Source organism: Talpa europaea (genome assembly GCF_964194135.1).
Source record: "Talpa europaea genome assembly, chromosome: 3".
Classification (NCBI taxonomy): domain Eukaryota; kingdom Metazoa; phylum Chordata; class Mammalia; order Eulipotyphla; family Talpidae; genus Talpa; species Talpa europaea.
The window spans coordinates 26,885,196-26,900,290 of NC_140069.1; the positions used below are offsets into that span (position 1 = coordinate 26,885,196).

General features: G+C 44.5%; 1 pseudogene across 1 annotated transcript in view; it reads right to left on the reverse strand.

Moving 5' to 3' along the window:
- LOC311168795 (class I histocompatibility antigen, Gogo-OKO alpha chain-like) overlaps positions 1-12,839 on the reverse strand; it is a 32,594-nt pseudogene extending 19,755 nt beyond the window's left edge. Inside the window, exons 1-2 of the transcript in view lie at positions 12,728-12,839; positions 7,709-8,801 (exon numbers count right to left, since the gene is read on the reverse strand). The product of the transcript in view is annotated as a class I histocompatibility antigen, Gogo-OKO alpha chain-like (transcript). The remainder of the gene's footprint in view (positions 1-7,708; positions 8,802-12,727) is intronic.
- Between the last annotated feature and the right edge of the window lie 2,256 nt (positions 12,840-15,095).

Below are 15,095 nucleotides of genomic sequence, written 5' to 3' on the forward strand. Positions count from 1 at the left end.
ATATTTCTGGTGATGCAGCATCCAATGTGGTGCCATAAGGCACCCCCAGTGCATAAGAACCCAGGCTGGTGGTTGTTATAGAGTGAACCCTGACTATGTGACTTGAGTAAAATGTGTGCAGCCTTATGGTTCAGCTGGAGTTTTATTTCACACCTCTCAGAGGCTCAAGTTTCCTCCATCTTTTATAAACGGGAATATTAGTTGTCCTAATAGGTTTTGTGATGGTTATTTGTAAAGATGGACAGAAGATACATAGATAGTAGATACCTAGCTAGCTAAGTAGATAGATAGAGACATACATACGTAGATACATAGATAGATAGTTACCTTCCAGCACTGTCACTGACATGTGGTAGAAACACAAAAGAGGAGTTCCCTTCTTTTCCTGCCCCTGCCATTTGCTGAGAGGTGAAAAACAAGAGCAAGGACCTTGAGAGTGTATGCCCACCCTTCAGAAAGAGGAGGGACCCACATCTAAAATTTGGCTCAAATATCAAGCCTGTTAATGCACACACATGCCGGGACTCATGTTCCTACTGGTCTGGAGTGATGTGAGAGCAGGGGAAAGAAAGCTGGTTTGGGATTTTTGTGGTGGTTAAAGGTGCCTCCAGAGTGAGGTCTTGCCTAGTTTGAATTTCCAACTGGTACCACAGAGGGAGCCCCTTCCCTTCAGCTAGCTCAGCTGTGGAGTGCATGGGGAAGAAAGTTGTGAGGCATCAAAGCTCTCAGAGGTCAAACATCAAAAAACTGAGTCAGAGTATTTAGTGCAAGAGGCATTGGAACTTGCTTCCATGCGTATGATGATCAAGGCGTGAGCTGGAAAGAGCAAGTGGACTCACTCCTAACCCTGACTGCAATCTGCCTCCATGGCCGCAGTGGAGATAAATATAATCTGGACACAAATGGAATCCTTGGGCTGCAGAGATATCACGGCATGGCCTTCTTTTCAGCCGCGAACACAAGGGCATGTGAAGGAGGGAGTGATATAGTGAGCTGTGTGAGCTGCTGCAGTTAGCACATAGAAATACAAAGTGCTTCGGTTAAATTTCAGTTTTGGATAAACAACAAATAATGCCTTAAATAAATATGCCCATCCATATTTGAGACATAATTATGCTAAAAGAGTGTTGTTTATTTGAAATTCAAATGTAGCTGGGCATCCTGTATATCATCTGGCAACTCAAATGCGTGTTTAAGAATCCTGCAGACTAGGGCCCTCCTGGTGGTATAATCTACCACCTCCCTGGTGGATTGCACTATGAAGCAATCCACAGCCTCTGCAGCACGAGTTCGATCCCTGGCCAGGGAGCAACCCACATGGCGAAGCAGACCTCTCCTGTCTCACCCGCTGCTCCCCTCAGAAGTGTATTTCAATCAGTCTTCCTGTTCTGTTCCCCACCCTGTCTCTGGTGAATCCTCTCACCCCCCTACCCCCACATCTCTGGCCTGTACCCCAGCTCTTGTATGCATAAATAAATAAATCTTTTTTTTTTTTTTCAAAGTTATCAATTTTATTCTTTTTTTTTTGGTTCCTGAAATTTTGTGACATTATTTAGAAAGGGAACAATATTTTTTTTTTTAATTTTTTTTTTATTGTTATATTCCCCATACAATTGCAGCCCCCCATTCTGACCCCAATCCCTCCCTCCCGCCCCCGCCCCCCTAAAAGTGTCTCTGGTTCATAGTTTTTTGTTGATTTTGATTTTCACTTTCTTATAGTTATTCATTTTCCTGGTCCCTTATTTAAATTTTCTAGATTCCTGCTATGAGTGAGACCATCCAGTATTTTTCTTTTTCTTTTTGGCTTATTTCGCTGAGCATGATCCCTTCCAGCGCCATCCATGTTGCAGCAAATTGCATGTGTTTATCTTTTTTGAATGCTGAGTAATATTCCATGGTATATATGTACCACATCTTCTTGATCCAGTCATCTATTTTTGGGCATTTGGGTTGTTTCCAAAGCTTAGCTATTGTAAACAGTGCTGCTATAAACATAGGGGTGCAGGTGTTCTTTGGAATTGATGTTTCTGTGTCCTTTGGGTAAGTACCTAGGAGTGGAATTGCTGGATCATATGGAAGCTCTATGTTTAGTAGGTCCAGAAATCTCCACACAGCTTTCCACAGTGGTTGGACCAGTTTGCACTCCCACCAACAGTGCAGAAGAGTTCCTTTTTCTCCACACCCTCGCCAACATTTGTTGTTGCTACTTTTTTTAATATGTGCCATTCTCACTGGTGTAAGATGGTATCTCATGGTAGTTTTGATTTGCATTTCCCTGATGACAAGTGATGTTGAACATTTTTTCATATGCCTGTTGGCCATTTGCATTTCCTCTTCAGAGAAGTTTCTTTTAAGCTCTTCTGCCCATTTTTTGACTGGATTATTTTCTTTGTTGTTGTTGAGTCTCATCAGCTCTTTGCAGATTTTTGTGATCAGTCCTTTATCATTAGTGTTGGGTGCAAAAATGTTCTCCCAGTTGGTGGGGTTTCTCTTTGTTTTTGTTATTGTCTCTTTTGCTGTGCAAAAGCTCTTTAATTTGATGTAGTCCCAGCTGTTTATCTTTGCCTTCACTATCACTGCTTTGGGTGATGTGTCTGTAAAGATGTCTTTGATGTGCAAATCACGTAGTGTTTCGCCTATATTTCCTTCTATATATTTTATGGTTTCAGGTCTTATGTCTATTTCTTTAATCCATTTTGAGTTGATTTTTGTGTATGGTGTGAGGTGGTGGTCAAGCTTCATTCTTTTGCATGTAGCGACCCAGTTTTCCCAGCACCATTTATTGAACAAACTTTCTTTGCTCCAATGCATATTCTTTGCTCCTTTGTCAAAGATTAGTTGACCATAAATCTGTGGGTTTATTTCTGGATTTTCTATTCGATTCCATTGGTCTGTATGTCTGTTCTTGTTCCAATACCATGCAGTTTTGATGATTATGGCTTTGTAGTATAGTTTGAAGTCTGGGAGTCTGATGCCTCCATTCCCTTCTTTTTTTTTCAGGAGAGCTTTGGATATTCGGGGTTTTTTGTGATTCCATATGAATTTCATCAATAATTGTTCTATTTCTTTGAAGAATGACATTGAAATTTTGATTGGAATAGCATTGAATCTGTATATTGCTTTTGGAAGGATGGCCATTTTAATAATGTTTATTCTTCCAATCCATGAGCAGGGGATGTCTCTCCAATTCTTTGTGTCTTCTTCTATAAATAAATAAATCTTTAAAAAAAAATCCTGCAGACTAGAGAGGGTAGGAGGGGAAGAGAATATAATATTAGAACATGTTTCTGTAGGTGGCATAGAGCACATTTCTGCCACCCTCTCAGGACTCACTGGGGTGCCCATCCTCTGCCCAAGGATGCTAATGGGCCTTGCCTTTCAGATCTGGTAAGGCTGCAGAAACAAAGCTTCAATTAATAAACATTCTTGTTTGGCAGGTAAGTATAGTGTGGCCTATAGCCTTCCATGCTTTTTTCTCTCTCCAGCTTCATGGGCCACTATCTATGTGGGTTACTCCAGACATGACTAATTTATTTAGTGTCTTGCTTCCTTTTTACCTTCTTCAATCTGTCATTTCATCTTCTTTCTACCCTCATCTCCATCTTCTAGTCTCCCCCCTCCCTCCTTCCCTCTCTCCCTTCCCAACCCTTCCCTCCTCTTCACTTCCTTCGACTTTTTTTTTGGCACCTCCTACTTTATGGTAGTTATTTCACCTTCTCTTTTATCTACAGTTAGTTTTTTTTTCCTAAAGATTTATTTATTCATTCATTCATTCATTCATTCATTCATTCATTTATTTATACAAGCACTGGGTACAGTCAGAAGCATGGGAGGGTGAGAGAATTCACCAGAGCCAGAGCAGGGAACAGAACAGGCAGACCGACGAAGTACACTGCTGAGGGGAGCAGCGGGTGGCAGGAGAGATCTGTCGCGCCTTGTGAGACCCTCGCCCAGTGGCCGGGGATTGAACCAGCGCTGCAGAGGCTGCAGGCAGCTTCGCAACCCGGTGTTCAACCACTGCACCACCAGGGAGGCCCTAAAGTTAGTTTTATTCTAGCTGCTTTGGGCATAAAATGTGAAAACTTAAAATGCTAGTAACTAATCAAAGTAGGTTCTGCTTAGGTGAAACATCGTGGTTAGGACACAGGTTTCTGTATTAAGATACAGAAAGGGGCAAGAAAACACAGGGTTGTTTTTTTTTTTTTTTCTTTCTCCTTATTTGTTAGCAGAGTACCAGAAGAAATGGGGTGGGCTTGGCATGAATAGTGTTGGTTCTTGCAACAGAGTTCCTTGAGTGCATGACGTGGGTCCTTCAGGGACAGAGCATGTCCCTATTGCCACACTTGTGCCCACAATCTAATGATAGTGGGGTCATCATGCCTGTTATCTTATAAAGGAATGAGACAGAGGGTGGCACAAAGGGTTAAGTCTCAGCACTATGAAGCTATCAGCAGCCACTGCAGCATGAGTTCGATCCCCGGCCAGGGAGCTGACCCACATGGCACAGCAGACCTCTCCTGTCTCATCCACTGCTCCTCTTAGCAGTGTATTTCAGTCGATCCACCTGTTCTGCTCCCCACTCTGTCTCTGGTGAATCCTCTCCCCCTCCCCCATACCTCTGGCCTGCACCCCAATTCTTGTATGCATAAATAAATCTTTAAAAAAATGAGACTGAGAGTAGTCAAACGACTTTCACAAAGTCACATAGATTTCAATTTAGTTCCTTTGCCACCAAGTCTAATTTTCTTCCCATGCATCTTGCTGGGGGACATCAAAAGTGCAAGAAGTTAAAAGCAGTTACATTACAGTCTCTTCTTGTTAGCCAAATATGAGCGTCTTGCTTGTGCATATGTTGGATGCACAGACATTAATATTTCAGCCCTGTTGGCCACGTTAGGGAATGACTGATTGCTATTTTCCCACAGAAGCAGCCATTCAGTTGCCAAGTGACCCAACCAAAGATGTGCAGGCAGGGTGAGAGGGGCAGGGTACTTGCCATTCACCCCTGGGATGACGAGCAAAATGAATTTGTCATGACAGTTAGCTTCTCTAAGTCCCTTGTCTTCGAGTAAAGCCATAATATAATATCACTTTCACCAGCGCCACAGTGAATTTAATATGGTGCATATAAAATATTAATGAAATGCTCCTAGCCACATCCAGAGTCCCTTGATTCCATATAGGATACTATTTTTCTAAGAATACTCACTCTAAACTCAGAAGCAGTAGATGTTAAACACATGTTTGCTGAATAAATAGAAAAGAATGATGAGCTATTTTTAGACCCTACAGAGGGGCTTGCAGCCATTAGCTAGATGCACTGGTGGCCCCTGGAGGATGTCTAAAAACGGGGACGTGAGCATCTCTATGCCTCTGGTTGCTAGTTAAGGGGTGAGGCCTGGAACTGTTAGCTCGTCAATGCCTTCCTCTGCCCATGATGGCTCACTGTTCTTCTTTATAGTTTCTTGAAAACCCAAGTAGTAGTTCCTGTCTTTCAAATAAGCAAATATTAATACTTTTAGCTATGCAGACATTTATTGCAGTTGGGATTCTACAGAAGTTGGCCAACGTAGGGTCTCAGCCTGTGGCAGCCCTAAAGAACTGTTGAGGGCCCTCAGAACTCCCCCTTCTTTTGTCCCCAGCAGCTGGCACAGCCCTGGCATCTGTCCCACAGGTGTCTGTGGTGCAGTGGTCTGCTGGCCAGGTGGTCTGAGGGTGAGGGGACACGCGCACTTCATCTGAAACCCTGACTGTAAGCAACTCCAACGATATCTTTCTTTAGGACAGCTTTATGATTTCTGCAGGCTGGAAGGTAACCTTGGAGTGTGGCCCCTGCCTACTTACTTAAGGCCACTTTAAGCATGTAATGGAGGTGAGCTTTCACCTCCAGTTGCTTGTGTTATTGGAGGGGCGGGGTTCAGCCATTTGCTAGACTTGAAGTAGCTGAAAAAGAATGGACATGAAAAGTCAGGAATTGAGTATCAGGTAATAGAGGATTTAGGATGCTGTCTGGGAACAAAGCAAGAGGAGGCATTTACATGCTTACATTGTACACTCTTTAAAGAGCAGGGTGGGTGTGTACTCCTGGGCGCTTGACGTAGCAAATGCCAAACCTGTGCACCTGTGCCTGTTATGCAGGCAGAACAGAGGAGGAGGTGAAATTCCAAGTTCCATTCTGATTCTAATTACCTGGCTGGTGTATAAATGCTGGTGAAATATAGGGCTAGGATGAAAGAACTCTAGAGCAAAATAGCTTGTTGGAGAACATGTAATGGAGAATATTGGTAATTACTCAATATGTAAAGAACGTCTTTGTAATAAATTTGTTACCCCAGGGACCATAACTAAAGTAAATAAATGAAGGAAATAAAAAAAGTAGACCGTCCATCAAGGGGGACTGATTAAATACTTTTCATGCAACAAAATACCATAGGGCTCTAAGTCTATCAGTGTTTGACACAAGGTCACTGTTGAGTCAATCAGTGAAAATTCAGTATTCAAAAGATGGGCTACATCTACAATGTATAACCTGGAGTAAATTACTCCAGTAATCTGGAGTAATTTCAAGTGAAAATGAAATTTCAAGTAATTTCAAGTGAAAATGAAGATTTCATATATATTCACTTAAATGTCTAAGGGGGTATGTACAACTGAAGCTAAGTAGTGGTTGTCTCCTATGGAGTGCTATTGGGTCAGAGCAAAGTTGTTCACGCTCTTATTTCTTTATCCTTTTATAACTCATATGTTTTATAATAATGGTGTATTATGTTGGTGAGCAGCAAAACCGAAAATGATACTTCCATTTTGCAGGGAGAGGGTAGTGATTAATAATGTACTGTTCATAGTCTATCAAAAATTCATATTTTATTGGCCATAATGTGGTTATCATTTATTTTATGGAAAATAAAGCTTGGAGAAAAAGCCCAAGACCAGGTCTTCTTCAGTCTGAAAATGCAGACACTAGAGCAAGGACCCCCGTAGTTCAGAGGCCACAATCCCTGCTGGAAAGGCGAGGTGGCCTTCCTGGGCTTTACCTTCCAGCTTCTTCACTACACAGGTCCAATTATGTTATACCATGAGATTCAAATTTAGTCCTAAATTTAGCATGGAGGAAACTCATTAATTTGTTTTCATCCCCTAAAGTAAACTTACTCTCTGTGTGAATCACATTAATAGTGATTTTTTAGTAACTAAAAACATCAACAAATATTTATTGGGAACAAGGACTTTATGGGTTTTATCTCCTAGCATGGGGAGGCATGAGGAAGACAGATCTGTTTCTATGAGCCTCCTGCTCACTGTCCATGTTGTACTAGTTTGGTTCTCATCTCAACCGCAGGGGGAGAGTGCCAGGCCAGTAATGTGGATCCCACGCCATCCTCCTGGGAAAACCTCCCTGTAAGCAGCCACACTGTCATGTACTTCAGGCAATTCCAATAAGCCATCTTGGGAGCAAGATAAGAAGGATGGAAAAAAGATTTCTTTTAATTCAGCTGATCTTACCAGAGGCCAGAGGAGATAACAGACTCTGATCAAGCTGAAATTAAGTTAGGGAGACTTTATCTGACTTTAGTCCTCCCTCTTTAATATTTTTTTATTATATTTTATTTATTATTATTTATAGACATAGCAACTGATGTAGACATAGAAAAATAAAAATATAAACAAATGCTCAATATCACAGTTAACAAAAACAGTGACAAATCACCCTGGTGCCCAGGGTGTGCACAACAGGAGCCTCATCAGGTTCATTGTAAAAGATCCTTAGGGGCTGAGAGCCCTGGGCACTGTTGCTGCCTGCAGCCTGAGTGTAGCTTCCTCCTTGTCCTCCTAAGTGTTTCTTCCTCCACATCACAGCTGCAGCACCGCAGCTCCAGTGAGTATAGCTCCAAGGAGAACCAGGGCATCAATGGTGCTCGTGGTGGGGATGGAGGACTGAGCAGGGGGCACCCATCTTAGGACTTGGAGCTCCAGCAGTCCCTCATGCTGCACGTGGCACGTGTATCTCTGCTCCTCTCCAGAAGGCACCACCACAGCCACCCACTTCTGGAAGGTTCCATCTCCCCCAGGCCTGGTCTCCACCAGCTCCATCTCCTGGGTCAGGTTCTCCCCATCTCGCTGCCAGGTCAGGGTGATGTCCGCAGGGTAGAAGCCCAGGGCCCAGCACCTCAGGGTGACCTCATGCTCAGAGGTGGGGTGGTGGGTCACGTGTGTCCTTGGGGGATCCGTGTGCTGCAGAGTCTCCTTCCCGTACTCCAGGCATGTGCGCAGCCACCTCAAGCACCTGCCCTCCGCATAGTTCCTGAATTTCTCTGCCTCACCCCGGGCCTCCCACTTGCGCCGGGTGATCTGAGCCGCCTGTCCGCAGTGGTCCAGGAGCGCAGGTCCTCGTTCAGGGCCAGGTAATCAGCGCCGTCGTAGGCGAACTGATCATACCCGCAGAGGAGGCGCCCGTCGGGCCCCACGTCGCAGCCAAACATGTTCTGGAAGGTCTGAGACCCTCAGTGTGCTGTCCCTTAGGATCCGCGTCCTCCCGTCCCACTCCTTCTGCTCCTCCAGCTCCACCCGCCCCGCCCAGGGCGCCCGCGGCTCCGCACTCTGGCCCGGAGAGTCGCTGTCGAACCGCCCGAACTGCGTGTCGTCCACGTAGCCCACGGCCATGAAGCGGGGCTCCCCGGGGCCGGGCCGGGACATCGTGGTGTAGAAAGTCCTCATGGAGTGGGGGCCCGCCCGGGTCTCCCTCGGGGCCGCGGCCCCCGCGAGCAGGAGCTGGAGGGCGGCGCCCCCATCCCCCAGCCTCCCTCTTTAATATTTAAATATGTTCCTCTATATGACCTTCTGCATTATTTCCTAATTTGTCCTTTATGTATAAATATGTCAGTTTATATAGTTTATGGTCTCCTTTCAAATCTCCCAAGAGGCAAGTCCCATTGAAGCTAGATACCTGAAGCAATGTGGTCTTCAGGATCTTGGTCTTTTTATTCCCCTCTCAATGAGAAAGAAGGAGAATTAAGAATCAAGAAATGCATTTGCTGGATTTTAGCCACCTGAAAAATTCAGATGTCCAAGTCGTGGCAAAAAGGATACTTGCTCCCGCCCAGCTAAACCTTTGCCATTGTCTTCCTTATATTGGAGGAATCTTTTCTAGTTGTGTTTTCATAATTTAGACATTCTGTTGGTTGAAAATTCAAAGAGATTCTTAGAGGACAAGTTGACAGATGCCAAACCAGCCAGTGTTTAAATTAACCTGGTCTCTCGCGGAAATTGCTGTAGGTTCTGTGTTCCTTATTGCAGCCAAATGTGACGTGAGCTGCTAGCCTCTTATCAGTTCTATTTTAGTGCAGTTTGCATTGAGACTTTAAAGTTAACCATGCTGTCCAGGGTAAATTATAGACATTTCCTTGGAAAATCTAACTGGGCTCTGAGGAATTAACGCACAGAGTTTTGAGAACCTTGTGAGGAATTGCAGAAATGAAATGCTGCAGCCCTGTCACCCCACAGATACAAAAAAATAAAGGCGGGAGCACATGCATTCCCAGAGAGGAATCACTAGTGCCATTTCCTTTCCCTGTGGCATCATTTTTAGTAGCTATTCCATTTTAGATTCATATTTTAGATTCCTGGTCATGATTCTTGTCAGTGATTTGATGTCTTCTTGTATATTTTTCCTTTTTCATCTGAGGTCAGTATTAACCCAGACTTCTTTTTGGACTTTGGGAGACTGGATATGACCCAAAATAAGTTGGGAAATTCCATACTGCCTTCTCAGCGTACACTACTGAACAGAATGTTGATGTTTACTGGAGTATGTTTCCCTTAATGAAATGTAGTTGATTCAGCAAAAGTGAAGATATATGTATGTATATGATAAGTGTTATGTATCTTATAATTTATATATATATATATGTCATCTATATGACATATATCTCTGCAAAGGTCTATAAATGAAAAAATTCAGAACTTATTTGCTGCTCAAAAATATTCAAGACCTTGAAGCAAAGGCCCTGTAGAGGTAAAGGATGAAGCATGCAAGAGGGCCAGGTGTCTGGCGCGTCGAGGGACTAAGAGATCCATCAGGGATGGCACAGGCCAGTCATGTCTGGAAGGGGAGGTTTGGACTGTGAGTGTATTAGGAAGCCCATGTGGAGCCTTAAGCAGAGGAGGAACGTCATCTGCGTGGTGGTTTTAAAAATCACCCTGGAGAGCTGAGTGGAGAAAAGATTGAGGATAGAGGTGGAAGGACGATCAAAGTAAAGCGTGAGGGGGATGTCGTAAAGTGTGAGGGGGATCATTTCTAGGAAGGAAATGATGATAGTCTGGACTGATGTGGTGATGATGGTGAAAAGTGATTTGAGGCAAATTTTGGAGACAGAGTCAACAGCACGTGCTGATGGAACAAAAGCAAGAGGCATCAGGGGCTTTGGAGTGAGCACCTGGGTGAATGCTGTTGCCTTTCCCTGAGAGAGGGCACCTTAGGGTGGGGAGGAGAGAACCCAACATCCACAGAGGAAACCCAGAGCTCCAATTTGAGTTTTTCTGCTCTATTGAGCAGTCTTGATGTATATCTTGACCTGGGCTTGAAGGACATAAGGATAAAGAAGACACAGTTTTGGTCCATAAACCCTGCTCTTTTCTGTCCACATTCACTGCATTGGTGTTCTCACCCAGCTCCGGCTGTAAGAGTCTTTATCTACTGCAGACTTCCCAATTTACATTGCCTCCCTGGACCTCTTCTTCTAACTTTAGACTCACACATCTAACTACCTGCTTGACAGCTCCAGTTGGGTGCAAATAAGCCTCTGAAACTGCCACACCTACTGAGCAACTAACCAGCCTTCTGCTCCTCCAGAGCCCCCTTCTCCTGCATCCCCCCATTTCAATAAATGGTACCTTCATCCTTACCATTTGCTCTGTCCACAACCTCCCTCTGATCTTTTCACCAATCCAGTTATTTCTACCTTCAAGCCATGTCCAAAATTTAAACAATTCTCTCCTCTCTGCTAACACCCTGACTCTAGTCCCCATTATCTCTTGCTCGGATCATTGCAGCGTCCTCCTGTCTCCCCACCTCTGCCCCTACCCTTCCTTCGCTTACTCTCAACACAGTAGCCAGGGACCCAGTTAGACTGTAAAGCCCTCCTGTTGCTTCTCTGCTGAAGATACTGCAGTGACGCCACGTCATTCCGAGAGAAAGACAAAGCCTTTACAGTCACCTCCAGGTCCCGTCACCTGGCCTCATTACTATTCTGAACTCCCTCCTCCACTTCCTCACGCCCTCCACTCCAGCCACATCCTTGAGCACGCTCTCTGCCTACGACCTTCTTGTTTATTGTTTGCACTGCCTGGAGTACCCTCTTCTGGTTATCTCCATGGCTACATCTTTCACTTCCTCTCGTCTTTTTTCAAGTGTGACTTCCTAATGGGGACTTCTGTGTCCTCTTATTTAAAATTTCAAAACCCATGGACCTCCCTAGTGGCACAAGGGAATAAGCGCAGCCTCTGCAGCATGAGTTCGACCCCCAGCCGGCCAGGGAGCTACCCACATGGTGCGGCAGACCTCTCCTGTCTCACCCGTTGCTCCCCTCATCAGTGTGTTTCTGTCAATCTGTCTGTTCTGCTCTCCACTCTGTCCCTGGTGAATCCTCTCACCCTCCGCATCTCTGCTCTGGCCTGTACCCTAGTTCTTGTATGCATAAATAAATAAATCTTAAAAAAATAAAATTTCAACACACACCCACCCACTCACCCCTGGCATTCCTCGAGCCTCTTCCTTCTTTACTTTTCTTGATGGCACCTCTCAACCTACATTTCACTATTTACCTTACTTATTGCCTGTCTGATCCCATTAGACCGTAAATGCCATGAGAATAGGGTTTGTCTGTCTGTTCCGGCTGAATCCCTAGTGCCCAGCAGTGCCTCCCTCTAGCAGATGCTGAGCACGTATTTGTAGGGTAATGACTTCTGATGGGAAGTTGTCTCCTCTCTCTTCACTACTTCTTTCTGACATTTCGTGGGACTGTTGTCTTAATCTTGTGCATGCTTTGTCCATGGAACTAGTAAGTAGCGGTGGATGCAGAGGGCGCTCAGCTCCACACGAGGTGACCATTCTGTGTCCAATCACAAACTGTGTGACATGGGACTGGTTACCCAGCCACTCTGGATTTTCATTTCTTTGCTTATAAAATGGAAAAAGTCACCCTTTCTGTTTGTTTAACTTCCCGGTGCACCTTAGTTTTCACATCTGTAAAATCAGTTCAGTAGCACAATTTGCTCTCCCGTTGATCCGAGGTGAGAAGTGCGTGAGACAGACACACATGTGAGCTCCAGCACGAGCTGTGGGCTATGGAAAATGAAAACTTTTTTTTTAAAAGATTTATTTATTCATTTATTTATACAAGCACTGGGTACAGTCAGAAGCACGGGAGGAAGAGGGAATTCACCAGGGCCAGAGCGGGGAGCAGAGCAGGCAGAAGGACCGAAGTACACTGCTGAGGGGAGCAGCGGGCAGCAGGAGAGGTCTGCGCGCCATGTGGGACCCTCACCCGGTCGCCATGCGGGACCTTCCTCCGGTGGCCGGGGAGCATCCGGGGATCGAACCGGCGCCGCAGCAGCTGCGGGCAGCTTTGCAACCCAGCGCTCAACCGCTGCGCACCGTGGAGGCTCTAAATGAAAACATTTTATGACCTGACTGGTCTCACCACTCTGTCCTTGCCTTTCCTTAGCCTACTCTCGGCACAGTAGCCAGGGATCGGGTTAGGCTGTAACTCCTGCTGAAACTTCTGCAATGGCTCCAGGTCCACCATAGAGCCAGGCTTTGAACGCTGGCATTTTCCTTCCATGGCCTGAGCGTTTCCCCCATTATGTCTTACTGGTCCAAAGTAAATGACTACATAGAGTCATGAAAAGGGTTTGACCTGAGGTACAGTTTTCGTCTCCAGATCATTTTTTTTCTTGATTGCTCATTAATGTAGCATTTCCCAGATGCTGCTTGTTTTCCTCTCATCTGCTCAAACAAGCACAACATTGTCTTCCGAAAGAAAAAGGTATTATCGGGCATTCCTCTGGCTTCCCTCTTCCTCCCCCAAGGAAAGGAACACTATCGTATGTCCCCTGAGATTTTCGTTGTATAGTCTAAGCAAGTCCAGATGGTTTTCTCAAATTCAGTCATCGTACTTAGTAAAGTATTTGTAGTTATCTGCTGAAATAAATTCTGGACTCAATTACAAACACCCGCTTCCCAAATAACTTATTCCATGCTCTTCTCCCTTGTTTGTGTTATGGTCTTTCTGTGCTAGTGAATTTGTAAATGTGGTTTAATTACTGTTTATCAAAAAATAGCTATACACAGATCAGTCTCAGTGGGAGACATAGCCAAAATGTTGAGGCAATTTGTTTCTAGTGCAAAAAACAGCTAATAAATGGGAAGCACTTGAAGAAACAGCACTTTATAGGTCCAGGTAAAGAAATCATTCTGTAAGTGAGTAGATTTAAATATCAAAATAGCATTTTTTTCCCTCAAGGCCAGGCACAAGGTGACTTGTACAGAACTGAAGCATGATAATGGTGATTTGATCAAATACCACACCAAAGAACTATGCTCTGAGGAGCTGCCCAAAAGGAAAACTCAAAATTACTTGCCAATTCCATAAAATGTTTCAGAGCTCTGTAAATGCATGTATAATATATTACCTCATCTTTCTGAATTCTCACCTCAGGCATATTGCCAACTAGCAACTGAGTGACAGTTTTAAAATTCTAACACAAACCAGCCTCTCTAACTTTGCTTTATTTTTCCCTGGAGGAAAAAAAGTGGTGCACGAGGGAAGTGAAAGTTAATGGAATGTTCAATTTATGAATTCTTTCTGTGCTCTGCTTGGAGTTGTAGTTTAATTTTGCTCCTGCAGAAAGGAGTGTGTGCCTGGTTGCACATGAAGGGAGACCTCTGAAAGGAAGCGCCTTCCTGATGGGGGGCCAGCTGCAAGGGACTGAGTGCCTCCTCCCATCTTTTAAGGGGGTGCCTGCATGGGGTGAGAAGCGAGAGCACAGCTGGCTTCTGCCTCCAGTGCAGAACTCAGAAAAGAAAATTAATCAACTTGGCAAGTCACAGGGATTGCTGTTCATTTCCTGAACTGTGGATATTATGGACGAAGTGTGGGCAGTGTGAGATGCAAATGCTCCCCTCCGAGGAATTTATTCCTATTGGGCACAACGGACAGGTGTGTAGGCAATTCCATAGAACAGATCCCAAAGGGTGGGGTGGGGGTAAGGTGGGGAACTTGGGGGGAAAGAATAAAAACTTCCAATTTTAAGTATTTAGTTCTGGGGCTGTGCTGTACAGCATGGTGACTTCAACAGTGTGTGTTTGAAAGTTGCCAAGATTTTTTTGAAGATTTGTTTTTTTTTATTTATTTAGGCATACAAGAACTGGGCATAGGCCAGAGGTGTGGGGGGTGAGAGGATTCACCAGAGACAGAGTGGGGAGCAGAACAGGAAGATTGACTGAAATATACTGCTGAGGGGAGCAGTGGGCAAGACAGGAGAGGTCTGCTGCGCCATGTGGGTTAGCTCCCTGGCCAGGGATCAAACTCATACCACAGCGGCTGGTGATAGCTTGATAGTACTGAGATTTTAATCTTTGCACCACCAGGGAGGCCCAGGAGAGTAGGTCTTAAACATTCTCATTATAAGAAAAAAAGTTAATTATATGAAATGAGGTTAACTAAACTTACTGTGGTAATGATTTCACATCGATGCCTATACTGGCCATTAGGATGTACGCCTCAAACATTTATCATATCATCTGTCTATTATATTGTAATAAAACTGGAATAGAAACAGAGAGACCTTCCAAGACCAAGTCTTAAATAGCATTCTGAAAGCCAGGGCCTCATCTTTGTAGGAGAAAGCCTCCTTTTCCAAGTTTAGTTCATATTTACATATTGTAATTACTTAACTATCAGTCATTCCTTCATTCAGTAACTCACCAAATGTTATTTGTCTATCTAGATCTAGAAAGACAAAGTAACCACAATGGTATCTCTGTGCCAAAGGGCTGACCATGTAGTAGGAGGGAGACAAACAGAAACAAACACACA